General features: G+C 46.1%; 1 protein-coding gene and 1 long non-coding RNA gene across 5 annotated transcripts in view; one reads left to right on the top strand and one right to left on the bottom strand.

Annotated features, from left to right (window-relative positions):
- Positions 1 to 16,489, top strand: part of LOC126502717 (uncharacterized) — a 29,319-nt gene extending 12,830 nt beyond the window's left edge. The window contains exons 2-3 of the long non-coding RNA XR_007592029.1: positions 14,572 to 14,638; positions 16,412 to 16,489. This is a non-coding gene — a long non-coding RNA (uncharacterized lncRNA). The remainder of the gene's footprint in view (positions 1 to 14,571; positions 14,639 to 16,411) is intronic.
- Positions 1 to 25,789, bottom strand: part of Jarid2 (jumonji and AT-rich interaction domain containing 2) — a 439,139-nt gene that overhangs the window by 212,634 nt on the left and 200,716 nt on the right. The gene's annotated exons all lie outside the window — the stretch shown is intronic.

Below are 25,789 nucleotides of genomic sequence, written 5' to 3'. Positions count from 1 at the left end.
ACTGTGTCCACTGCTGCTGTCAACAGGCTGTAGATGCATTGCCCCAGAGTCCTGAACAGGATGCGGACATTGGACGCCCCATTGCAAACAAAGCCTTCATCTACTCTTCATCTGCCTGTTTCATAAAGAGCCTGCTTGACTGCAAGTAAATATCCTGACAAGGAGCGAGTCCAAAGCAATAGCCTGAAGTTAGCTGGCACTTAGTCTGAGAGGCTCGCCATGTGCACGTTTTCATCAGCACACGGGAACACTTTTGCTGGCTAAGAACTCTCTCCCCTTGTGAGTGCTCCTGTGGGCCTGTCCTCCTGCTGACCCGATAGTTGAAGGAGGAGGCAGATGCTCAGTGGCTGCTCAGCCCTCTGGCTATACTTTGAGCCTCAGAGAGACAAGCAGGTACATGGTTTTCTGCTGAGTTACAAATAGGGGAACATTACCAAGGAACCTGGCTCGTATGTGCTGTGTGGCTCTATGGGCTTGCCTACCCATGATTTGGCTCAAAGGAAATTGCGAGTGCTATTAAGCATTCATTATTCTGTCTCATGGTAATTTTATTTAGGTCCTAGATCTGACCGGGTGTGGTGGCCCACACCTTTAGGCCCATCTCTCAGGAGACAGAGGTGTATCACTGTGTGTTCGAAGCCAGCCTGGTCTGCATTGTGAGTTCCAGGACAGCCAGGCCTACATATTGAGACCCTGTCATGAGAAAACAAAAAACAATCAAGCAAAAAGAAGTGCTCGTTCTAGCTCTCAAGGAGAGTAGCAGTCCCCCCTTAAGGATGGTTTACTGTGTACCAGGCACCATGACAGTGCTTACAGTCACGTACACATTGGCCAGCTTTAGAAATGAGTAGGGTTGTTTCCATTGCATTTAGGTGAAGCATGATTAATAAAAAAAAAAAAAAAAAAAAAAACTCAGGGAGAAAAATTGGGGTTCAATCTGAAGACCTGAAAAGCAAAGCAGCTAGCCACTGGCTTTTACCTCAACCTCAGTCTGAAGTGGTGATCCTGCTCTGAGAGCTGTCTTCTTCCCGTTTCATAAGCCTGTAATGGTCTGCTCTCTCCCTTTAACAGACAAGCCACCCCTACCCCCCCATCCCCATGATCTTCAGCTTCCAGCCTGAGTCCTTTCTCTTTTCTGTCTCTCCCCTGAAGCCTCTCTCCGTTCTCCCCTTTCTCCTCTCTGTGTTTCTCTCTGCTCTTCTGCCTTCTCCCTTTACCCCCTCTCCTCTTTCCCTTCCATAACCCACTAAATAAATATCTAAACTCACTCTGCATGGCTTGCCTATCCATGTCTCTGTCTCTTGCCCACTGCATGGCTCCTTGCCTGGGACCAGCCACCTTCGGAGACCTGCAGCATGGTCTCGTGGCATGCCCATCTTTCTGTCTCTCCTAGCGTGGGACTGGCTGCCCCATTGAGGTTTCTCACCCACCACGCAGCAGCTGCCTGGGACTCAAGGCCTGCTGCAGCCACTGCTCGGTCCCTGCCTGGGACTGGCTGCTTAGGAGAGCCACCTAGGAGACCTGCAGCATTTTTACTTTCATCATTACAAAGCCTCTCTAGGGCTGGGATTAAAGGCATGTACCACTACTGCCTGGTTTCTATGGCAAGATAGTACAGTTACTGGGATTAAAGGTGTATGTCACCACTGCCTGGTCTGTAAGGCTGACCAGTGGGGCTGTTTTACTCTCTAATCTTCAAGCAAACTTTATTTATTAAAATACAATTGAAATGCCACTACATCTAGGGGTCAATGAGTATCTGCACTGTTTTAAGATCACACAGCTAGGCCTGGTGTGATAGCATATGCCTTTAATCCCAGCATTTGGGAGAGGCAGGTGAATCTCGGTGAGTTCAGTGCAAACATAGTCTATAAAGGAAGCTCATTCTAAATTACCCTTCATAAAGCCGGCCGTGGTGGCGCACGCCTTTAATCCCAGCACTTGGGAGGCAGAGGCCGGCGGATCTCTGTGAGTTCGAGACCAGCCTGGTCTACAAGAGCTAGTTCCAGGACAGGTTCCAAAACCACAGAGAAACCCTGTCTCGAAAAATCAAAAAAAAATTACCCTTCATAGTTCCATTCTGAAATATCCTTCCCTTTTCACTTTGTTGCTGTTCATTTGTTTGTTTGTTTGTTTTGAGACAGGGTTTCTCCGTATAACCTTGGCTCTCCTGGAACTTGCTCTGAGGACCATGCTGGCCTCAAACTCACAGAGATCCACCTGCCTCTGCCTGGTGGGATTAGAGGCATGTACCACCACTGCTACCTGGTTTCCTTTTGATTTTTCATTCTGATTTCCTAACTACCCTTTTAAGACAAAATTTAATAGAAAATTAGTCAGCTAGGCCAACCTAGTCTACAATGCAAGTTCCAGGACAACCTGGCCTGGTCTGTCACAAAGAAACCCTGTCTCAAAAAACCAAAAGTAAATAAATAATAAGAAATATAAGAAATAACCAAGGTTCTTTCCAGGCTCCATAGGATCCTGACAGCAGCGCAAGCTGGGCTGGGAGATTAAACTGCAGCTAGCAGAACAAAGGAATCCCTCACCTGTGTCGACTTTCGAAGGGCAAGGTCTCCCAGGTGAGCCAGTAGAGGTTTAGTAGATTAGTGAAGGTACTAGATAGGCTACAAGTTGCTAATTGAGAAAGTGAATCCCCCTCTTACCTTTCAGGCTTTTATCAGCTAAGAGTTTCGCAGCTAGGGAAGGTGTGAGATAGACTGTCAGGGGCAGTGTTTGTTACTACCGGGATATACAGAAGTCCTTCCTTCTCTTCCTTACACACGTCCATGCCCTATGGAGAAGTGGTATTATTGTTGTTGTTATTCGGGGCTCTCAGTGTCCAGTGGACCATATTTCCTTTTCTGGGCTCAGTTGTAGAGAGGAACAGACATGGTCAGTGAAAAAGGCATTAGCGGAGCGCACACTTGTAGGAGTGTGCACATTTGTACCTTCAGAAGGGGTTGACTTTCCTTATGCCTCCCCCGAATTGCATCTGAAAGTGCAAGTGGAGGCTGGGAGTCTGGTTCACTTGGTAAAGTAGAATGTCTATTGAGCATAGCAAGGGCCTGGATTCAGTCCCCAAACTCCAGCATGATGGCTTATTCCTATAATCCCAGTATTGAGGAAATAGAGGCAGAAGGATCAGAAGTTCAAGGTCATTCTTAGCTACTTAGAGAGTTTGAGGCTAAACTGGGCTAGAGGCCCTGTCTCAGAAAAATGGACCGGGAACAGGCCAAACCCTTTTGTGGATCCCTCCCTGCTGCCGGGAGCTGTTAATCTACTTTTTATCTTGCGTGGGTGTGTAACTTGTTCATTTGTTTTGTTCTTTTGAATCAAAGTTTCTCTGTGTAGCCCTGGATGTCCTGCAACTTGCTTTATAGACTAGGCTGGCCTCAAACTCAGAGATCTTTTGCCTCTGCCCTATAAGTGCTTGGATTAAAGGTTGCTGCCGTAGCTAGCAGACTAACTATACTTTTTTTTTTTTTTTTGGTCTAACTCTACTTCTTAACAAAACTTTGTTTGCCACATGAAGACAGTAAGAGGCCTTCCTGTGCAGATGGCAGAGGGAGCAGCAGAGAAACCTGATTCCTCAGAGTGTCTCAAGCTTTGGGCTGCCCACACCCTGGCCTCGACTTCCCCTCCCCTAAGTACTGCTTAGGTGACTAAGCAGAATTCCTACCAGGTGACGGTCTCTTTTATCTTTTGGCCAGGAGACCTCGTTATCTTCCCCAATGCCGGGGAACTAGAAATTCCTTCTCAGCAGGGCTGAGCAGAAACTGATTGGAGCTAGGAGGGCGGTCGTCTCACCCCTCCAAGTTCATTGTATTTCATCTGCCTGCTAATTGTCACTCCTTTGCCCCATCAGCTCAGGATTGTCAGGCCTTAGTGAGGCCTTCAAAGGACCTTAAAAAGGAATGAAAAGAGGTGATACCAAACTCTTCCCAATACTCAACCCCTCCCCCAGACGTGAGTATCCCTCCCTTTCATTGCTCCGAATGCCCCTTATTTCTTTTTCTCTTTTCTAAGTTGCTGACCTCCCAAGCCCCGAGAAGTTGATTGCAACCCCCTTCACCCTCCCCACCCCTCAGTGTGACAGGGTTAGAAAACTCAGCACTGGAAAGGACTGGCCTTCAAGCTCCGTAGTAGCTGGAGGGTAACTTTGAACTCCCGACTTTTCTGCCTCCGTCTCTCAAGGGCTGAGGTTAGAGGTGTGCACTCCTCTGCTCACCCGCTGCCAATATTCTGTCCGCGTGATCTGCTTTATCATCAAAAGCAATACACAACTTTGTCCTCTTGACTGTTTGTTGAGACAGGATCTCATGGCGTCTAAATTAGATTGCTGTCCTCCTGCCTTCACCTCCCAAGTGCTAGGATTACAAGAGCATGTCACTGTGCCTGGTTTTAAGCAGTGCTGGGGATCTAACCTAGGGCTTCCTGCAGGGGTGCTTGGGAATCACCCCATCAACTGAGCATTTCCACGGCCTCTCCATCCTGGTAGGAAGCCGGCTTTTGTCAACATCGCCACCTTACCCATTCTTATAACTTCAGCTCATTGCTCTCTGTTTCTGACCTTTCAGTCCTCAGATCTCTTCCCCACAAAGCAGCCAGCCAGATATGTATATATTCCTCCTAATAGAATTAACAGACACACACTTCTTCAATCTCACTATTGCCCTAGATACGCTTCCTGTCCTAACAGCCTGGCTTTTGATTTCCACAGTGCTTGAGGTGTGCAGCCCCAGGTGGCCTGCAAGTCAATTTATACAGACGAGGCTACCTCCTGTGCACACCCCCTCCTGAGCACACCCCCCCTCTTGCGCACAGCCCCTCCAGTGCTTACTTGGAAAGGAAATTCTGCTTCCAGACTGTGGATTCCTCCAAAGCTGGAAGTGGAGGATCAATAGTTATACCAGGAGGTCTTCAGGAGGATAATGCTGTGAACTTGCTTCAGGCTTCTCTAAAAGGCCTAGGGACATGAAGTACCTCTCTCTCTCCCTCTCTCTCTCTCTCTCTCTCTCTCTCTCTCTCTCTCTCTCCCTCTTGAGACAGGGTTTCTCTGTAGCTTTGGAGCCTTCCTGGAACTCGCTCTGTAGACCAGGCTGGCCTCAAACTCATAGAGATCCGCCTGTGTCCCTAACTCCTGAGTACTGGTTTGAGCCAAAACATGGTTTTACTTTTTTAAAATTTATTTATTAATTTTTAAATTGTGTGTGTATGTGTGTGTGTGTATAGGTCTGTGTACGTAAGTGCAAGCCAGAGGTGTCAGTCAGATCCCCCAGAAGCTGGAACTGCAAGAGGTTGTGAGCTGACTGATGTGGGTACTGGGAATTGAATTCAGATCCTCTGCAAGTGCAGTCCAAGCTCTTAACTGCTGGGCTGTCTCTCCAGTCCTCACTGGCAATGTTCCTGTGCTAGCCCCAACTCCATCCCTTCCAGAAGTCCCCAGAGGTCGCCAGAAGGCTCCCTTTCCCACCTTTTATTCGTCTCAGCATCATGTTATGTCAGCATCTTTCCAGTCCTAAATTGCAAATGGTGCTCCAGCCCTCACAGGATTCATTAGGTTAACACGCACCCTGGCCTTCGTAGATTTCCTACTTCCATCAGCGATGTATTTTCTTTTCCTAATTAGTTTTTCTAATTTTAATCCCTCGTTGTTAAAATGGTCCCTTGTGGAATATTTGGAAAATATAGAAAAATGTGAAGATGCCAACAGACATACCCCAATTCTGTTGGGGGGCTAGTTGGCAATTAGCAGGCTTGAAGGTCATCAAGGATGGAGTCTTCCTTCATAATCGACCACTTCCCCCTCCCACACCCGTCCTAGAGAGTAGACTAATTGTAAGGAAGGAGAAGGGATCTCTATCTCTTAGATTTTGAGATACCATGTAAAAAGAAGAGAAAACAGTGTGGCTGAGAGGTTTTAAGACACCTCTCAGCATGGTGGCTAATGCCTTTAATCTCAGCACTTGAAACAGAGGCAGATGGATCTCTGTGAGCTACAGCTGGCCAACCTGGTCTACAAAACAAATTCTAGTCCAGCCAGCACTACCAATTGAAACTGTCAAAAGAAAACCAAAAGAAAACAGGGGTGGGGGTGGGGTGGGGGAGTAGTGATTCATGCCTACCTTTAATCCCACCACTCTGGGAAACAGAGGCAGGCAGATCTCTGTTGAGTTTGAGGCCTGCCTGGTTTATATAGTGAGTTGCAGGACAGCCAGGGCTACAGAGAGCCTGTCTCAAAACAAGCAAACAAACAAAAGTTGTATATGTGTGTAGACGGAAGTTTCTGTCCTGACTGCTCCCACAGCCATTCAGTCCCAAAGAAACATACAGAAGCTTATATTAAACTGTTTGGCCGATTGACTCAAGCTTATTATTAACTAGCTCTTTTTTTTTTTGTTTGTTTGTTTGTTTTTCGAGACAGGGTTTCTCTGTGGTTTTGGAACCTGTCCTGGAACTAGCTCTTGTAGACCAGGCTGGTCTCGAACTCACAGAGATCCGCCTGCCTCTGCCTCCCGAGTGCTGGGATTAAAGGTGTGCGCCACCACCGCCCGGCTTAACTAGCTCTTATAACTTAAATCAACCCATAATTTTTATCTATGTTTAGTCACGTGGCTTGGTACTTTTTCTTTTTCTTTCTTTTCTTNTTTTGGTTTTTTCGAGACAGGGTTTCTCTGTGGCTTTGGAACCTGTCCTGGAACTAGCTCTGTAGACCAGGCTGGTCTCAAACTCACAGAGATCCGCCTGCCTCTGCCTCCCGAGTGAGTGCTGGGATTAAAGGCGTGCGCCACCATCGCCCTGCTGGTACTTTTTCTTTGTGAGCCATTTTCATCTTGCTTCCTCTGCATCTGGCTGGTGACTGACACTCTCTCAGCCTTTCCTCTTCCCAGAATTCTCCTAGTCTGGTTACCCCACCTATACTTCCTGCCTGGCTACTGGCCAATCAGCATTTTATTAAACCAAAACAAGTGACAAATCTTTACAGTGTATAAAGGCATTATCCCACAGTGTGGGTGTGGGTGTGTGGGGGTGTGAAATGTCTAAGGAGTAGAGGAGGGTATTGGATCCCCTGGAGTTGAAGTTACAGGCAATTGTGGACTGATCTTAGTCTTCTACAAGCCCAGCAAGTACTCCTAACTGCTGAACTCTCTCTCTCTCTCTCTCTCTCTGGGTCTATTGGTCATTATGAAACCAAGACTCATTAAATTACTCAGGCTGGCTTTGAACTTGTGATCCTCTTGCCTCAACCTTTAGAACTGTTGTGATTATGGATCTATGCAACCATGGCTACCTGGGTTTCACTATTTGTCATCATTATCTCATGGAAGCTATTTCTCTTAGCATTTCTTGGAAACTCCTTGTTTAGGACAGAGAGTTCTTAATACAGAATTCATGTCACACACACACACACACACACGTCCCTTCTACCCATAACTAACAGAATCCAGACTGTAAGGGATGGAGTTACCCTAATTACATATAAGAAAGTACCTAAGCCCTCCCTTTCCCTGAAACCTCTCTTGCTACCAATTTCCTTTAAACGTCTTTAGCAATGCGTGACTTCAAAAGCTGAAGGCACAAATGCATAATATAAGCACACAGTTTGATTGTCAAAATTTTTTTTGAAATTCTAGTTTGATTTCAAGTAATTAAATTTTCACTCATTTTTAAAAATAACTGGTTACTATTGAAATGCAATCAAAAATTAAAAATAAGGGCAAGAGATTTCTAAATGCAGCTCACTCGAGAAAATAGTCTATTTGAGCTTAGAAATCGCAGTGTAGTAAAGCCACAGTGGTAGCTATGTTGTTGATTTATCGCATTTATTTATTTATTTATTTGAGATAGGCTCCTGTAGCCCAGGCTGGCCTTGAACTCCTGATTCTCTGGCCTTCATCTCCCAAGGGCTGGGATTGAGGGCGTGCTCTTCTGCTCTGAGATGGAACCTAGACCCTAACAATGCTGCACAAGCACTTTACCAAGTCAGCCCCACCTCCAGACACCAAATCTGGTTTGCTATGAACAATGTCGCCCCTAGCTTCTCTTCTAAGTGTAGCTGCCCTCATTTTTAAAGGGACTCTGCCTGAAATGAGGACAGACGCTAATCACACCCCCTCATTAGACTTTGTAATGTTCTAAAATGATTTATGGCTTTCTTTTTCTGGATGTTCGTTCCCAGTAAGTATGTAGACTCCCTCCATGTTGCTAGTCTCGTGGTTTCATATTCCTGAGTGGCCATGGACTGAAAGGTCCTATGGGCATTGGTCATGTTCGAGAAGCTTTGTCAAGGGAGCAATGACAGACACTTCCACCCACACAAATACCGTAGGCATTCTTGGGCTCTCTCTTAGCCCATTTCACATCCCGTGTTCTTGGATATGGAGCTGCAATAACAAAAGAAAGGGGAGGGGGAGAAGAAAAGAGAAACTGAGAACATAGCTCAGTTGTAAAGCATTTACCTAGCCTGTCTACAACCCTCAGTTTCACCTCAGCACACGCCTCACCCTAAAATATTATTTCTGCCTTTACCTCCTAAGTGATGGGATTGCAGTGTTAGCCAACATGCCAGTTTATCTGGTATATTTTTAAAGAGTTATTTGATGTTAATTATGTGCATTTGTGTGTACGTGTGGGTATGTACCTGTGAATTCGGATGTCCTAGAGGCCAGAAACGAGTATCAGAGTCCCCAGGAGCTGGAGTTACAGGGGGTTGCGATCCACCTTTCATAAGAGCTGGGAGTAGTTCAGAGCCATAACCACTGAGCCTTCTCTCCAGCCCTAATACTTGGTGTTTTGAGAAAGGGTCTGTGTTGCTCAGACTGGCTTAGAACTCACACTATATAGTTCATACTGGCCTTGAACTTGAAGCAATCCTCCTGCTTTGACTGTCCAATTGCTGAAACTGGATTTTTTTTTGATTGTAGAAATGTGTGCTTTAATTTTCATGATGAAATAAAATCTTACCTGTTTTCTGGTGACATGTTAGGGTGGGCTTCAAGCCTCCTGCTGCCGTCCAAGCCACTGGCGTTTTCAAAATAAAAGGTCTTTGCTGAAAACATGTCCTCCTCAAGCTGGCTCTGCATTTGTTTGTCTATTTATACATTTGTACATTTATTTTACATTCCCTTATTTAAAAATTCTCCATGATCTTCACCCAAGCATGCAAGTGTCCCAGATGAAAGGATACAGGATACAACCAGTAGTAAAAGCAGAAGACTGAGACAGATAATTTAGACGATGCCTAAAGTAAGACTACTTCTGAGTAGGCAGAGATGGGATGTCTCCCCTCAGAACTAACAGTGACCAGAATCAAAGCCCATGTGTGAGGCTTTGATGAAAGCACAGAGAGACGGCAAAGCGAGGCTCCTCCTCCTGATGCTTGTTCACCCCTTGCTCACCGTGAAAGGTCTTGCTCTGAGGAGCTGGAGAGATGGCTCAGTGTTCAAAATTGCTTTGTCACATGGGTGTGAGGATCTGAGTTTGAATCCCTAGAACTCATGTAAAAGGCAGACATGTAACATGCACTTCTGAAATCCCAGGAGAATCTTAGAAGAAGCCTGTGGGCCAGCTGGCCTGGCTGAGGCAAACAAAGGCTGAAGTCCAAGGTTGTTCCCTGACCTCCAAGCTTATGCTATGTGACACACACACACACACACACACACACACACACAGAGAGAGAGAGAGAGAGAGAGAGAGAGAGAGAGAGAGAGAGAGAGAGAGAGAGAGAGAGAATCCTCCAGAGTATTGAGATTGAAGATTTATATCTTTCTGGGCCTTAGCAACAAGTCCTTTGGTGGTGGTGGTGGGGCTTTCAGAACAGCCGCTCTTTGAAGTTCTTCACTTTATTCTTATTCTTCTGTTCCTCATTTTCTTTGCTTTCATGACTTTGAAACGATCAAAATTCTCCATCCTAACTTTCAATCTTCTTGGTTCATCTCGCGGCTGCCCACTTTGCAACGGTACCCATGTTCTCGCAGGCTCTTTATACATCTTCCTAGCAGGCGTTTGTATTGGATTTAAGGGTCAGGTCAGTGAGCTGCATGCATTTGAAAAGTGGGGTCTGTCTCCTTATATGGGGGAAAGATCCATCCACTAAAACCCTGTTCTAACCTTTCTGCCATGAGGCTCAAAGGGGATATAGGCTGGCTGTTTTGGGACCCCATCCGCCAATAGCTTTGGGGTACCGGCCTTAGGTTGTAGCCTTGTGTGCTACTTGTGGAGTGATAGCAGGACGGGAAGCGAGCTCCATGATACAACTGAATGCCACGTCAGCAGCCTTTGTCAAGAAATGAGAAGCTATATTTTGTAGCTATACCCCCCCCCCCCCAAGGAGTATCATTATATCATCCAGATGTCTTAAATTCTTGAGCTGAGGGATCCTCCTCTGTCAGCCCCCTCAGTACCTGGGACTACAGGTAGGTGACTCTGTTCTTGGCTCACATTTTGTGACTTTGAAATAGTAGAGTTGGTGACAGAAATGTAGAGAGAAGGCATAGAAACACACACTTGAGAGGCATTTGTTACTTTATTCTTGGATTTCGAATATTGTGATCTGGGTTTCCCTTCCCAGAGCACAGTCACAGACTACAGTTCCAACTGTGTAAGAATTCCTTGTCATGCTTTGAAAGAGCACTCGTTAGGCACCAGTGACTCTTCGGGGCAAAGGAAACTGTGAGAGCGGAGTCTATGGCCTTCTCTCTAGAGGTCAATTAGGGTTTTAAAAGCAACAGAATGCTTTAGGACATGCCTTCCTCTAATGTACTCCCCGACAGAGTCTATTTGGGATGTGTAAAGGGAGTTTTAAAAAGCATTTGCATTATTACAATTTGTCAGCAAATGGATTACATAAAGTCCTTCATCCAATCAAGTGTATGGGGTATTGAGATGCCCTAGTCCCTGCTGATCAAAATAATAGTATCCATCAATTGTAATTTATGGACTCATCAAGACATCACGGGTTTCCCCCAGAGGAAAGGGTTAGTGTCTTCCCATTCAGACTTTAGCACTGTGGTTCAAGCTGAAGTACAAGTCGAAGTCTGACTTCCTGTGGGTGGTACTTAACACCAACACACTGTCCTGTGTCTCCTAAGAATGACTTTCTGCTGGTTGTTGTAGTGCGCGTGTGTGTAATCCCAGCACTAGGGTAGGGCTGAGGCAGGCAGGTTTGTGAGCTTGAGGGTAGCCTGGGCTACAAAGCAAGACCTTGTCTAATACTCAGTCACACTACGGCTGGGTATGTTGCTACCCATAGTTCCATCATTTGGGAGGCTGAGGCAGGAGGATTGCCTTGAGTTAGAAGCTAGTTTGGCTATATAGTAAGTTCTAACTGAGTCCAGACTATAGCATAAGATTGTGATTCCAAAATAAACAACAAACAGAAACAAAACAACCCCCAAAATCCCAAGAGTTGCCAGGGCCTAGTAACTCCTGTCTCAAATCTCTGAATTGGGAGGTGGAGGCAAAAGGACCAGCAGTTTCAAGCTAGCCTTGGCTACATGAGATCTTGTTTCAGAAAGCCAAAAGCAGAGCGTTTGAGACGGCTCAGTAGGTAATGGTGTTTGATGACTTGACTTGAGTTCCTGGAATCTACACAGTGCAAGGCGAGAACCGACTCTTCAAGTCATCCTCTCACCGCCACAGAGTGCCATGGTGTGCACGTGCCCTTCCTTTTCCCACACAGATAAGTTCAATAAAAGTTAAATTAATAAAAAATAAACCCAGAGAAACACAGAGTTACAATACTATCATCATATCAGAGGAAATTAACATCTATTTCATATTTACGGTGTGATATGCGGTCGGTCGATCTTAGTCTTGGTTTGGAAATCCAGATGAAGATGCCAGCTGATCTGGTGTCTGGAGAGGGCTCACTGTTGGTTCCTGAATGGCAACATCTTGTGTTTTCACGTGGTACAAGCAAAAAGGGACACTTTTGTGGCTCTTTTTTCCCCTTTTGAATTATGGTGATTTTTTTTTTTTTTTTTTTTTTTTTGGCTTTTTCGAGACAGGGTTTCTCTGTGGCTTTGGAGCCTGTCCTGGAACTAGCTCTGTAGACCAGGCTGGTCTCGAACTCACAGAGATCTGCCTGCCTCTGCCTCCTGAGTGCTGGGATTAAAGGCATGTGCCACCATCGCCCTCCCACTGATATTTTTAAATGACATCTGTCTCTTTATGTGTGTGCACATGTCACAGTTTGCATGTGGCAGTCAGAGGACACCTAATGGGAATATATTCTGTCTTTTAACCATTTGAGATCCACAGAACAAACTCAAGTCATCAGGCTTGTCTGTAACTGTCATCTCACTGGCCCAAGATTATTTTCAATGAGCCACACCTACTCATTGCTACCAATGCCACAACTTTAGGAAAGGAACTGGTAAACGCAGGCAACAACAGGTTTGACTAATTTCTTCTTCTTCTTGGAACAGGACAGGTGTGTTTGGAGGGCATCAGCTGATGGTTTGTTTCAGAACTCGGAAGGCGCAGCCTCATTAGAGTATGCCGGTAGGCGAGCCCTCTAATCCGCGTTCATTTTCCAGAACAAGGAGTGGAGTGTCTTGGAGTCATCAACCAGTCTTTTGTGTTGCCATCAAGTGTAGGTTGTGCTTCCCCCCCCCCCCCAATTTGCTCCATTATTTCTCTTCTGGTTTATAGCTTGGGAGAAAAGCGGCAAGAGGAAGCAAGGCTTAACTGACAGGTTTTGAAACGCGCAAGCTAAACATCTAGACAGGTTAGCAGTTGTGTTTAAAAAGCCTTAAGGAGGATTGTGCTTGAATTGATTTTGGCAATGTTTATAATTGAATGGCTCTGAAATACAAAGAAAAGGTCCTCTGTTATTAGCAAGATAGTTCTCCTTGCTCCTCTAGCACAGAAGTACGGAGAAATAAGAAATGTAAGGATTAGTATTTTCCATTAAAAGTCATTTTGGAATTTTAGAAGAAATTCTTTCTTTCTCATTAGGTTCCTCCTCCTCCTCCCTCCTCCTCCTTCTTCGAAAACTGGGTCTCATGCAGTTGTGGCTGATTTTGAACTCTCTATAGTGAATCTGATCCCTTTGCCCCTGTGGCTCTTGTGCATAAGAATGTGCCATTACACCTGGTTTCCTTACTCCCCCCCCCCCCCATGCAGACAGTTTTCTCTGAGTAGCCCTGGATGTCCTAGAACTCACTCTATAGACTCCACTGGCCTTGAACTCAGAGATCTGCTTGCTTCTGCCTCCTGAGTGCTGGGATCAAAGACCTATCTTCCTGATTTTCAAGCAGAAAAGCAGTGATCTTGCCTATCAGGAGCAAAGAAAAAAAAAAAAAAGAAAAAAGAAGAGAAGGAAAAAAAAAAAAAAACAACCCATAAAACAAGAAGACGGGCTCCTTGAGCCCGAAGTGGGTTTGCAGACAGTGCCAGTTTGAGGGTCGTGTTTTTTTCTCCAGGGAAACTTGGAATGCGGGTTAGTACTTTGGAAGAGGTAATTAAACCCAACTGTAGCATTGAGTCTCTCAAGAACTCTCATCGCCTCAAGATCATCTGTAGAGAGCATGGAGTCTTTTGTCTCCACGTGTAACAGAAGCATCTGTGTAGATCTGCTGAAACTTCCGGAAGCTCTCTACACTTCAGCATCACACTCCTCTGCCCAGTTCCAACTGACCTATCTATTTGCGACATATTCTGGGGACTCTATACATGCCTAGATTCTATTAGCTGCTAGTGCCTAGATCTGTCATTTGACCAACTGTTGTACGCTGGCTACCCGCCTCCCCCCCCCCCTTTTTTGTTTGTTTGTTTCCTTGCGCGCAGTCCTGGCTGCAATGGAATTTGCTCCGTAGCTCAGGCTGGTCTTGAACTCATAGATCTGCCTGCCTCTGCTTCCCAAAATGCTGGTATAGACCCATCTGGCCTCAAACCCGTAATTCTGCTCAGTCTTCCAAGTTCCATCTCACCTGGCTAACTGTTATTAAGACACGGTTTCGCGAAGGCAGAGAATTGCCTCACAGAGTGCCCTTTGCGACTGGGCACATCCAACTTTGGATCCCACCCTATCTAACCCTTGCGGGCTGGATCACCTGGCCACATTGTGTAGCAACTGTACCAGTGATTTCGAATGAATGGCATGTTGCACACTTGAGCCTGGAGTTGGAGGACAGTCTGGTCAACAGAGCAAGATTTTGTTGCTTAAAAATGAAACAAAGAATAAACAAAACCAAAACAATTAAGAAAAAAAAAACCCGAAGACAATCTGCATATGGATGGATTCATGCCTGAAATCGTAACACTCTGAAATTCTAGTAGGTAGGAGGATCGCTGACAGATTGAAGCTAGTCAGGGCTACATAGCAACACCTTGTCTCAAAAACAAACAAGAGCTGGTAAGCTGGTTCAGTGGAGAAAAGCCCTTGCTGCCAAGCCTGCCGGCCTGAGTTTGACTCTACAGACTCACACGGTGGGAGGAGAGAACCGACTCTGGCATACTGTCCTCTGACCTCATAAACACACAATAAGAACAAAAATAAAACAACGCACATGTTCACCCAAACAATAAAAGCAATAGAAGATACTTTCTTTTTTCCCAAAATAGGACAAGATGACAAGACGCGGGGTGAAAGCATGCCCATGAGGAAGGATGGCATATCCATGAAGTCTGGGTGAGCAAGGCATAGATAGAGTATGGGCCTCGATAAGACCTCAGATTATTATGTTATTGTTGTTATATCACAAGATACTTCCTCTCTGGATCCTGACTCCCATTTGGGCTGTAGTTTCACCCTGATGGAACAGTCCTGCCTTCTCTGTGTGTTTCTTATGGGTTTCTTAGAAAAAGCTCATGACACTCTCCTGAGTTTTTGTTCCCATTTTACCTGTCCCAAATTGTAGTCTAAGCAAGCAATAGTATAGTACAGGTATGTAACTCATGTCTGTCATCCCAGCATTTTGGAGGCTGCTGTGGGAGGATTGACCCTAGTTTGAGGTCAGCCTGGGCAATATAGTGAATTCTACATAGTTTGTGCTCAATGTGAGACCCTGTCTCAAAAACCAAACAACATCAACAAGAAAGGCACCAAGAAAGCCCACTAAGTGTTACCGCATTTCCCGGTGAAGTTCTGTCTAGCATCCATTCCAACTTGACATGTCCAGCGCAGATCTACTAGAAGCATCCTCGTCTTGTAACCCGCACAGCAATCCACGCAGCTATGGGGCATCCATTTTACAGTGCAGGATAAGGAGACTTGCCAGGGGGTCTTGTGGACAGGGAGGCGGGGGAAAGCAAACAGGTAGAATTGAAGGGATAGAGCCAAGATTTCAACTGGAGACCCAGAGCTGGGCCAGTTCCTAACACCGGGGGTCCACTCTGAAACACTGAAGGCAGGGTTTGGAGTTAACGGTCATTCATTCCCTGCCCACTCTGGTCCTTTGTGTCCTCTGTGGCGGTCATTTGTTTTCAGCTCCCATTCTCATCCTTCCCTCTGAGTCACATACAGGAAGCTGATTTGCAAACTCTCCTAGTCTCGCCTTGCCAAATGGCTGCCGGGTGGGAACTGCCATGACAGGCCACGTGCCTACATGTGCCCACACAAGGCAGGGAGGGGAGAGAAATACTCTGACTTCCGTCTTGCTCTCAAATGCACCCCAAACCTCTTCCCAGTGCTTTCCATCGCTGAGCATAGCTGGATGCCAGATGGTAGGGAGGCCCCGGGGAGGACACCGGCGCAGGTTGGCTCCTTTGTGATAGAGAACAGAGCTAGCTGGCCTCCTTCTCCTCTCCAGGTGCAGTTTCTTCCGAACCAGGAGGATCTTGCCTGTGAGAGGAGGCGTTTTATGGGGAGGTTAGTGGGGGAACAGAAGGCCACTCCCTTGACCTCCTCGTTATTCATGTACCCAAGTGCTGGGATTACAGCTCTTTGCCACCAAGCCCAGCTTCCAAACGCAATTTAAAGTGGAGGTGGAGGGGTGGTACATGTTTTTAACTTGAATGGTTTTGTTTTCAATATGCCGCTTACTCTGTGAATAAAGGCCACTTATTGTATTCTCTTAAGACTCCCACCAGAGTGGCCGTGAGAACACTGTGCACGAATTTGTGATGGAATCGGATTCATCAATAGCTTGCCTAATAAATATAGATTAAAAGGATATCCAATATCTGCCTTAAACCCACAAAGGAATATAAATTTGAAACAGGAGATCAAGACTTTAATGAAGGCAGCAGGAGACGGCTTTAACGACAATTCCCGGATGCATCTTGATGATGAAAATCAGCCTTAACTGTGCATTTAATTTCTTTTGTGGGTTCAAAGCAGATCCCGGAAGTTTCATTCAGGGAAGGTTAATCACGACGTACTCTGTAGCCTATAAAGCTTCTCATATTGGGAAGTGTTGGTAAGAGATATTTATGTGAATAATAATGTTTTATCTTTTTAAAGTGAGGCGTGGGAAAGGAAGAAAGAAAGACGGATGGATGGATGGATGGCTCATCAGGTAAAGACGCTTTGGTACCTGGGACCCACACAGTAGAGGGCGACTCCATTCCCTCAGCTGTCCTCTGACCTCTATGCATGCCTTGGCAGGTCCCACGCACACCCACACACAGGCACATCTATACACAAGATAAATATGTTAAGTTTTTTTTTTGTTTGTTTTGTTTTTTGTTTTTGTTTTTGGAGACAGGGTTTCTCTGTGGCTTTGGAGCCTGTCCTGGAACTAGCTCTGTAGACCAGGCTGGTCTCGAACTCACAGAGATCCGCCGGCCTCTGCCTCCCGAGTGCTGGGATTAAAGGTGTGCGCCACCACCGCCCGGCTCAAATATGTTAAGTTTTCAACCTTGGACAATGGGTTGAGGTGCCTATTTAACATATCAGAGCCATCTGACCTCCAGGTTCTCTCAGCATCCCTCAGTCCCTACCTGGCATATCCCCACCCTCTACCAGGAACTCTGCAGCCCCGGGAATGGGCTACCCGTCCCCAGGAGGCTCTTTCCTATCTAATCCAGACATTTTGGTTCTGTACTCTCTCAGACCTTTGCCCTCTTGACTGCTGCACCTGGTTCCCCTCTCTCCCTTTCTCTTCCCCTCTCCCTTTGCCACGTGGCCCAGCTCAGCCTGCCCATGTCCACTCTGGACTCTCCCAGATGTCCCTGTCCCTGTCCTGGCTATGCTCTCCCTTTTAGCTACAAAAAACTTGCTCCTCCAATTTACCTAGGAGCAGTCACATTCTTTCCTTTCCTTTCCTTTCCTTTCCTTTCCTTTCCTTTCCTTTCCTTTCCTTTCCTTTCCTTTCCTTTCCTTTCCTTTCCTTTCCTTCTTCCTTCCTTCCTCCCTCCCTCGCTCCCTTCCTCTTTCTTTCTTTCTTTCTTTCTTTCTTTCTTTCTTTCTTTCTTTCTTTCTTTCTTTCTTTTCATTAAAAATAAGTATTAGCCAGGCGGTGGTGGCATGCGGCTTTAATCCTGGCACTAGGGAGGCAGAGGCAGGAGGATCTTTGTAAGTTTGAGGCCAGTCTGGTCTGCAGAGCGAGTTCCATGACTGGCTCGATAGCTACTGGGAAACCCTGTCTTGAAAAACCAAAATAAATAAATATTAAAAAAAAATTAAAGGTGCTGGAGAGATGGCTCAGCGGTTAAGAGCACTCGCTGCTCTTCCAGAGGTCCTGAGTTCAATTTCTAATACCCACATGGCAGTTCACAACTGTCTGTAACTCCAGTTCCAGGGCCTCTGACTCTCACACCAATAAACATAAAATAATAATAATAATAAAATAAATTAAAAAACCAGGCATGGTGGTGTATGCCTTTAATTCTAGCATTCAGGAGGCAGAGGCAGGTGGATTTCTCTAAGTTCGAGGCAACAAACTACACAAAAAGCAACCAATCAAACAAGCAAACAAAAAATACTTTAGAAGAGAGAAAACATTTTTTTAAAAGAGAAAGAAATTGCTAGAATACTTTGTCTATAGCTATCCTTGGAGAAACAAATGTGGGATTCATATGTATATAGTATTTGTTTGCCAAAACAATGACTTTCCTAAGGCTGCGGAGATGCTCAGTGGGTAAAGTGCTTGCCATGCAAGCGTGAGCACTTGAAACTGGATCTCTAGTGCCCTGGAAAATGCTGGGTGTGGTGGTGTGTGGTTTTAATCCTAGTACTTGGCAGGATTAAGATTCAAGGCAGTTTTATCTCTGAGTTCAAGGACAGTGAGGTCTTCAGAGGGAAAGAGAGAGTTAGTTCCAGGGCAACCAGGGCTGCATTGTGAGACTCTCTCTCTCTCTCTAAAAAAGTTGGTGCCTGGCAGTAGCACCAGTGCTGGGAGGCAGAGACAAGAGAGTCCCTGGGGTTGCAGGCCAATCAATCATTCCAGTTGCATCAGTCAACTCAGGTTCAAAAGATGAGGGAGGTAGAGCTGGAGAGGTGGCTCAAGAGTTAAGAGCAAGCCTGCTCTTACAGAGAACCTGAGTTCAGTTCCAAATCCCAAACTGGGTGGTTCACAACCGTAAATCCAGCTCCAGGGGAATCTCACACCCTCTTTTAGCGTCCTCAGGCAACTGCACTCACAAGCAAATACAGATAATTAAAAATAGACCTTAAAAAAATAACAATAAGCCTGGCATGATAGCACATGCTTCTGGTCCCAGCTGTTTTTGTTTGTTTGTTTGTTTTAAGGAAAGATGAGAGAACTAGAAGAAGGCATCTGGTGTTGACTTCTGTTCCCCTAGACACACAGGCATGCTCACCCTCCACACACTCTAATGCACATGCGTGCACACCACACACACACACACACACACACACGACTACTTCCTTTAGAAACTTTCACAAATTTGTGTTTCGTAAGAAAGATTCTATGCATAGAAAAAGGAACCATATACAAAGGAAATGAAGAATACCAAGCATGGTGGCTCAAATCTTTGATCCCAGTAAAGGTAGAAGGATTAGAGTAAAGTCAAGGCCAGCCTGAACCATAGACTGACCCCTGTTTGGGCTGGAGCTGGGGAAGGAAGGTGCCATGTCCTGCAAGGCTCCAGGGGTTGACCTGACTGGGGTGGGCGAGGGAATGACAGAAGGACAAACGTACAGACAGACACGCAGCTAGGATCAAGTGGATTGGGTTCTCTGATGGAGAAGCCACAGCACTCCCAAAAGCTCAGAATGTTTCTCATGTTCGACTGAACAGGAGGCAAGGTTATTTCATACAGCTGACAGGGAGATGAGGTTATTAGATGCAAATAAACAAGAAGGCAAGGGGTTTTCTGTTGTTGTTGCTGTTGTCTTTTAAGACAGGGTTTCTCCGTGTGGCCCTGGCCAGCCTGGAATTCACTCTGTAGACCAGGGTGGCCTCAAACGCAGAGATCCACCTGCCTCTGCCTCCTGAGTGCTAGGATCAGTGCGTCACCAGTGCCCCCCCTCCCCCAGATGGAGAATTCCCATTTAAAGAATGAAGGCTGCAGCCATTGGAGCTCTGTGCCGTGTTATGCCAAATCAGATGTTCTTTTTATTGTTTTTGAGAGCATCGGCAGAGCTTCCTTTCCCATCATATGGATTTGTAGCTATGGTAGTAATGACTGCTAATTGCTCAACCATGGATATGTTAAGATAAATGGATTTGTAACTATGGTAGTAATGAATGCTAATAGCTCAACCATGGATATGATCAAGATGCTTTGTCCCAGTCACATTACGCATCAAATTTTACCTGAAAATTGCACACTTTGCCGCAGGTGCTTGCATACTGACACTTGCACACCGTCACGGTGGGAAGCATTGCAGGCTGCTCGCAATGGTTTGCTCCGTGTGCAGTGTCTTCATTGTGGTCAGACTGAGAGGAGTTTCATTACGTGGCTAGGCATTTCTTCTTTCCTTGGGGAATAGACAAGGTGAATGCAATACCTTCCACTTTAAAGCGACCACAAAACTTCATAATCCTAACCTCAAAATCGACTCCTAAATTGACACAGAGAACCGGAAGCCATGAGCCGCCTGCAGCTGCCTGTTTGATCCTGGTGACGTGCCAAAAAGGGAGAGAGGGTTCAGAGGAGCACCAAGGGGCCACTCCACACTTTAATCTTTCTCTTCTTACCTTCCTCTCAACTCTGCCTTTCCACCCTTTGGTAAATAACCATTTTAGTTACCCCAGGCACCACACATTCTAGAACACAGAGGAAAGTGTCTCTCCTCATTGATGCTGACAAGCCCTTTGGTCAGAAAATGTCCCTCCACAGATGTGAAGATGTTACAATCAAACACCAGAAAAAGCGGTTTTATTTCTACCTCTCTAAATTCTACTGGATACGGTCTATTCTATTCTACCCCCCAACCCCCATATTCACAAACCCTTGAGGATTCAGGCTACAGGAAAAGTCGTTACAGCTTTGAGATAAGTTGCTGAGTGTGTTCTAACAAAAGCCACCTCTCCTCCCAAAAGGAAATAGAAGGATAACGTAAACGACACTTCGGAAGCAATAGCAACGATAAAAGCAGATGCTCTTGATGTAGCTCAGCTGGGAAAGTGGTTTTCTACCATTCCTGCAGCCCTGGGTTCAGTCCCCAGCACCACATAAAACTAGACGTGGTGGCTTATCCTGTAACTCTAACTGCACTCAGGAGGTAGAGGAGGCCCAGAAGTTCAAGGTCATCTTCAGCTACATAATAAACTTTTGAGGCCTGCCTGAAATATGTGAGTCCCCGAGGAGGTGACCCAGCGGGTAGCACATTTCTGGTTCCCACGTGGTAGAAAGGGAGAGACCTGGCTGGGAAGTGGAGGTGCACATCTTATAACCCCAGCACTCGGGAGGCAGAGACAAGGGGATCTCTGTGAGTTTGAGGTCAGCCTGGTCTACAGATAGTTCCAGGTCAGCCGGGGCTACACAGAGAAACTCTGCCTCAAAACAAAACAAAAAACACAACCAAAACAAAACAGAAAGGAGAGAGCTGCCTCCTGAAAGCTGGACTCTGACCTCTCTTTAAAACAAAGCAATTAAGTCTGTCCTCGCCTTCCACCTTGCTAAGGTAAAGCCGCAAGGCTGCTGGCCCGCGAGCTTTGGGGTGATTCTCCTGTCACCGCACTGGCTGTTTTATTTGGCTTCCCGGAATTGAACACAGTGGTCAAGCTCCTGGCATGTGATTTTGCACACCCAGCTCCCTCCCTGGCCCTAGTTACTTCTTGTTGGGACGCCATGCCTGACAAATGCAATTTAGGAAGGCAAGGTTCCCTTCAACTCACTGAGGGGATGTAGTCCATCGTGGCAGGAAATGGAGGAAGGGAGAAATAACTGCAATGGGTGTGAGATGGCTCCTTACCTTGCCTTTAGAGGAAGGGGAGAGAGGGGGGAGGGGAGAGGAGTAGGGGCCATACAGGAAGAAGAGGAGAGAGAGGGAGAGAGGGGGGGGGGAGAGAGAGAGAGCTCTTTCCGGAGTGGCTTCCTGCTTCTTCTTTCCTTTTTTTTTTTTTTTTTTTTTTTTTTAGTTTTTCGAGACAGGGTTTCTCTGTAGCTTTGGAGCCTGTCCTGGCACTAGCTCTTGTAGACCAGGCTGGCCTTGAACTCCCAGAGATCCGACTGCCTATGCCTCCCGAGTGCTGGGATTAAAGGCATGCGCCACCACTGCCCGGCCTTCTTCCTTTCTTACTCAGCCTGGAACACAAACTAGCCCATCGGGTCGTGCCGTGAACATTCAAGATGCGTCCTCTCCTCAGTTAAATATCTCTGGAAACACGTACATGTCTAAGATGATTCTAAGCTGACAATGAAGACAAAGTCCTTTCTTTCAAAATTTAAAATCGTGTGTGTGTGTGTGTGTGTGTGTGTGTGTGTGTGTGTATGTGTATTCGAGTGCCCAGCCATCATGTGGAGGTTAAAGGACAACCTGGAGGAGCAGGTTCTCTCCTCTATGTGGGTCCCAGGTGTTGAGTTCAGCTCCTCCTTCTAGGTGGCAAGCACCTTTAGCTGCTGAACTGTAGAAGAGGGGTGAGGAGAGGCTAGGGGAACATCTGACCAAGGACTTACGTGAAAAAGAAGAGCAGAACAGAGGAATTCAGGTGTAGTGGCTCATGCCTGTCGACTCAGCACACAGAGGGTGAGGCAGGAGGATTCTCACGTGTTCTGGGTCAGCCTAAGGGACAGAGTGAGCTCAGATCAACCTGGGCTACAATGTGAAACTTGTTTCTAAACTAAATGAAGCAAAAACAAAGCAGCAAGGAGAAGCAGAAGAATGAGCAATGGGTAAGGGAGACGGTGCTGCCAGCCCAGCCAGGAGCCTGCGGGAGAGGTAATGCCAAGGAGCAAGTGACACACACAAGGCAGTGGCAGGTGACAACACAGACAGTCTGGAGAACAGAAGGGCACTCGGGGAGGAGAGCCAAAGCCACAGAGGGTTGACTTTTTTTTTTTTTTTAAGGATTAGGAATGAGTCATCACCTTCATAAGCGTCCATGCGCATTGCCATATGTTAGATATCAGTCGAGTGGAAAGCAGGCCCTCCACAGAGTGGGTCCTCCAGCCTCGCTCTGTCCTGCTGGGTTCTGGGAGAGCCCTTAGACTTGGATCCCCCCCCCAGAGAAGATCTCAGGCTTGTAGGCAAGCATCTCTGGTGGCAGGGTCCTCACCCACTTCTTCCTCTAAAGTGAAATGCAAACTCATATAAGCCAAACCCTGTAAAAGCCCTCCGAACACGGCTGAGGTCAGCAGAGAAGGGGAAGTTAGCCATGCGGCTAATAACAGATTCCGCCGTGAAGGCTCCGTAAACACGCTGTAATTAATTACAGAGAAAAAAGGGGATCAGGACACTTATTTAGGTCAGAGACTCCTTTGAAAACCTAATGGAAGCAATGGACCTCTCTACCCAGGAAGAAAGCATGTGTGTATACACATGCCAGATTTTATTGATGTCTGGCTATCATGAAAACCTCGAGATCAAGGCCAAGAGGGTCCACAGACACCTGGCGAGAAGCCCCGACTGACAAACTTTGACATCTGTAATCCTGTTTATTCAGACAAACTCCTGGCTATAGCTAGCTGCTCCCAGCCTCAGACATAGCAAGGAGACTGAGGAAAGAGGCAAACTGACTGGGCCCACATAAGTTAGCAGCAAGGAGCTCAGGCCTGGAATTTCAAGGTCAGTTTTATTCTGTCTTCCCCTGGGAATTTGAAACTTGTTATTAGAAAGGTAACCTATTGATTAATTTCGCAAAGGTGTGAACTCAGGGTCCCAGGCTTGCCAAACACATAACCTTTCTCTAATATACTCTATGTATTTTATTTAAAAGGAGTTTATTTACTTTTTTATTTACTAGTGTTTTTGCTGCATGTCCGTGTGTACACCGCATACATGCCTGGTGTCTATGGAGTTCCAAGAGGGCATCAGGTCCCCTGGAATTGAAGTTACACAGCGTTGTGAGTTGCCGTGTGGGTGCTAGGAAAAGGACTTGGACCCTCTGCAAGAGCAGTCAATGATCTTAAGTGTCTCTCCAGCTACAGGATCTTTTCCTTCTTTTAGTAATAAAAAAGTTTGGGCTGGCCATGGTAGTGCATTCCTTTACTCCCAGCACTCAGGAGGCAGAGAGAGGCAGGAGGATCTCTGTGAGTGAGGGCCCAACCTGGTCTACATGTTGAGTTCCACGACAGCCAGGGCTATGTAGTGAGATCCTGTCTGAAACAAAAGCAAAATAAATAAATAAAATAGAAAACTAAAAGGTTGTTTTTATCTGGTTTTACATAGATATAAAATATGCTTGTCACCGTAAGGTCCTCATAGAATTGTTTTTGTTGTTGTTTGTTTTGTTAAAACAGGGTCTCCCTTTATAACCTTGGCTGTCCTGGAACTCCCTCTGTAGACCAGGCTGGCCTTGAACTCACAGAGATCCACCTGCCTCTGCCTCCCCAGTGCTGGGATTGAAGGCGCACAATACTTCACTCAGTTTAGAGATAAGTTTGTCTTCATGTGTATCTGTGCACCACAGAGTGTCTTGTCCCTGAGGACGCCAGAAGAGAGTGTCGCATCCCCTGGAACAGGAGTTACATACTCAGCAGATTCTTGACTTCGCTGGATGTTAATAGCTAGGGCTGTTTCTAGACATTTAAGCATGCCATACAGTGACCTTGAAGTTCATCATCAATCTAAAATTCTAAAGCTTTTGTTTGTCATTTGTTGTCAGCGACGGCACCCCAGTCACTATGTTCTGGCATCTGAGCACCGCTGTAGCACAGGGGGGGGGGGTAAAAAAATCACACAGCCATCAGATGTCCCAGGACTGTACAACACTGGGGACACCAACAATAGGCACCTCATCTGTTACACCCCTTCCCTGACAGGTACTCACGTACCCCAGGTTGGGCTTAAATTTTGTGTAGCTGAGGATAGCCTGTCGAGTCCTGGGATTACAGGCAAGTGCCACCACACCAGTTTTATGTAGGGGTGGCTATTGAACCCAGGGATTTGTGCATGTCAGGCAGTCACTCTCCTGACTGGGCTACGTCTGAAGCCCCCAGAATTTGGCTACAGACACACAAGCCCCCACAGGACTTAGGCAATTGCACATCTACTTAGAGAAAGGTAATTTTGTTCTTCCTCCAAGAGGAAGTCATTTGTAAGTCATGTGAGTTATGACTGATTTTCAAGTCACAGTCACTACAATTAAAAAATCTAACTTGTGGAAACTTGCAACCATCTCTCTGCACAGCTTTTTCATTCGCTGGGGACCTTGGTAGGGGCTCTCAGAAAGGGGGACGTTTTCCTGGTTGTTGTCAGTTCACACCAAGCTGTTGGCGTGGAGTTGAGAAGGAGGCTGGAGTGAGAAGCAAAACATAACGAAATGAAGTTATGACTTATTTCAAATCTCAAAGTATGATTTAAAAGGTCCCCCATTCCCCTCAAGTGTCAAGTTACATGCTTACAATGCTTGCTGTTGTGTGCTTCTGGTCTGGAAGAGGAAAGTGTTGTAAGGGACATCTTAGTACCTGCTGATGCTTACTGATACTGACCAGCTCAGTACCTACTGATAATGGGTTGTAAATTGGCTTCTTGTTGAGACAGGGTTTCTGGTAGCCCAGGTTGGGCTTAAACTTACTACGTAGCTCAGGATGGCCTTGGTCTTCCGGCTTCCACTTCCCTAGCTCTGGGATTTAGGGATGTGACAAGTGGTCTTTTGTCTGTGTAAAATGTATGTGCTGTATGACAAATGTAGTGCAGTTTAAAATTCCACAGGTAGAGAATGTGCTTAGTAGGCATGAGGCCCTAGACTCAGTCCCCAGCTCTGCATGGGTATGTACACATACAGAAATTGGTAGGATGTCTTAAAGATGACATGGCTTCTTCTCAAAGCTCCTGAGCATGTAAAAATGACAAAAGGTATACGTAGTGTTCATAATCACTCAGTGAACATCTAGTGAGCATATATTGTGTATCAGGTGACAAACATGATCCCAAAAGTTGAACAATTTTACTCTTATAGGAGAAACCAACACATAAAATGTGAGAGCCAAAGTTACATTTTAAGTTTCAATTACTATGACTAAGACATCCATGAAACAAAATGCCTCTGATCTTCAGGACCCTTGCCCAAGGACCCTTGCCCAAGGACAGAGAGGTCCTGAAATGCTGGAGGCCATTGTTTATGGGGAGATAACAAGTCACAGGTTTTCACTCCCTAAACAAGTTTGACCCACCTGCACTTGACCACACGTGGGCAGGAGGGTCACAGGCAGGAAATACACCATGATGCATGCTTGCCCCTGATTGGACCTGATGGAAAATGTAATGAATTATGGGTTTCCCTCCTCCTCCTCCTCCTCCTCCTCCTCCTCCTCCTCCTCCTCCTCC

The sequence above is a fragment of the Alexandromys fortis genome, unplaced genomic scaffold (genome assembly GCF_014885135.2).
Source record: "Alexandromys fortis isolate MF-2015 unplaced genomic scaffold, M_Fortis_MF-2015_v1.1 scaffold_1, whole genome shotgun sequence".
In the NCBI taxonomy this organism is placed as follows: domain Eukaryota; kingdom Metazoa; phylum Chordata; class Mammalia; order Rodentia; family Cricetidae; genus Alexandromys; species Alexandromys fortis.
This window is presented reverse-complemented; position numbering and strand designations above follow the sequence as displayed.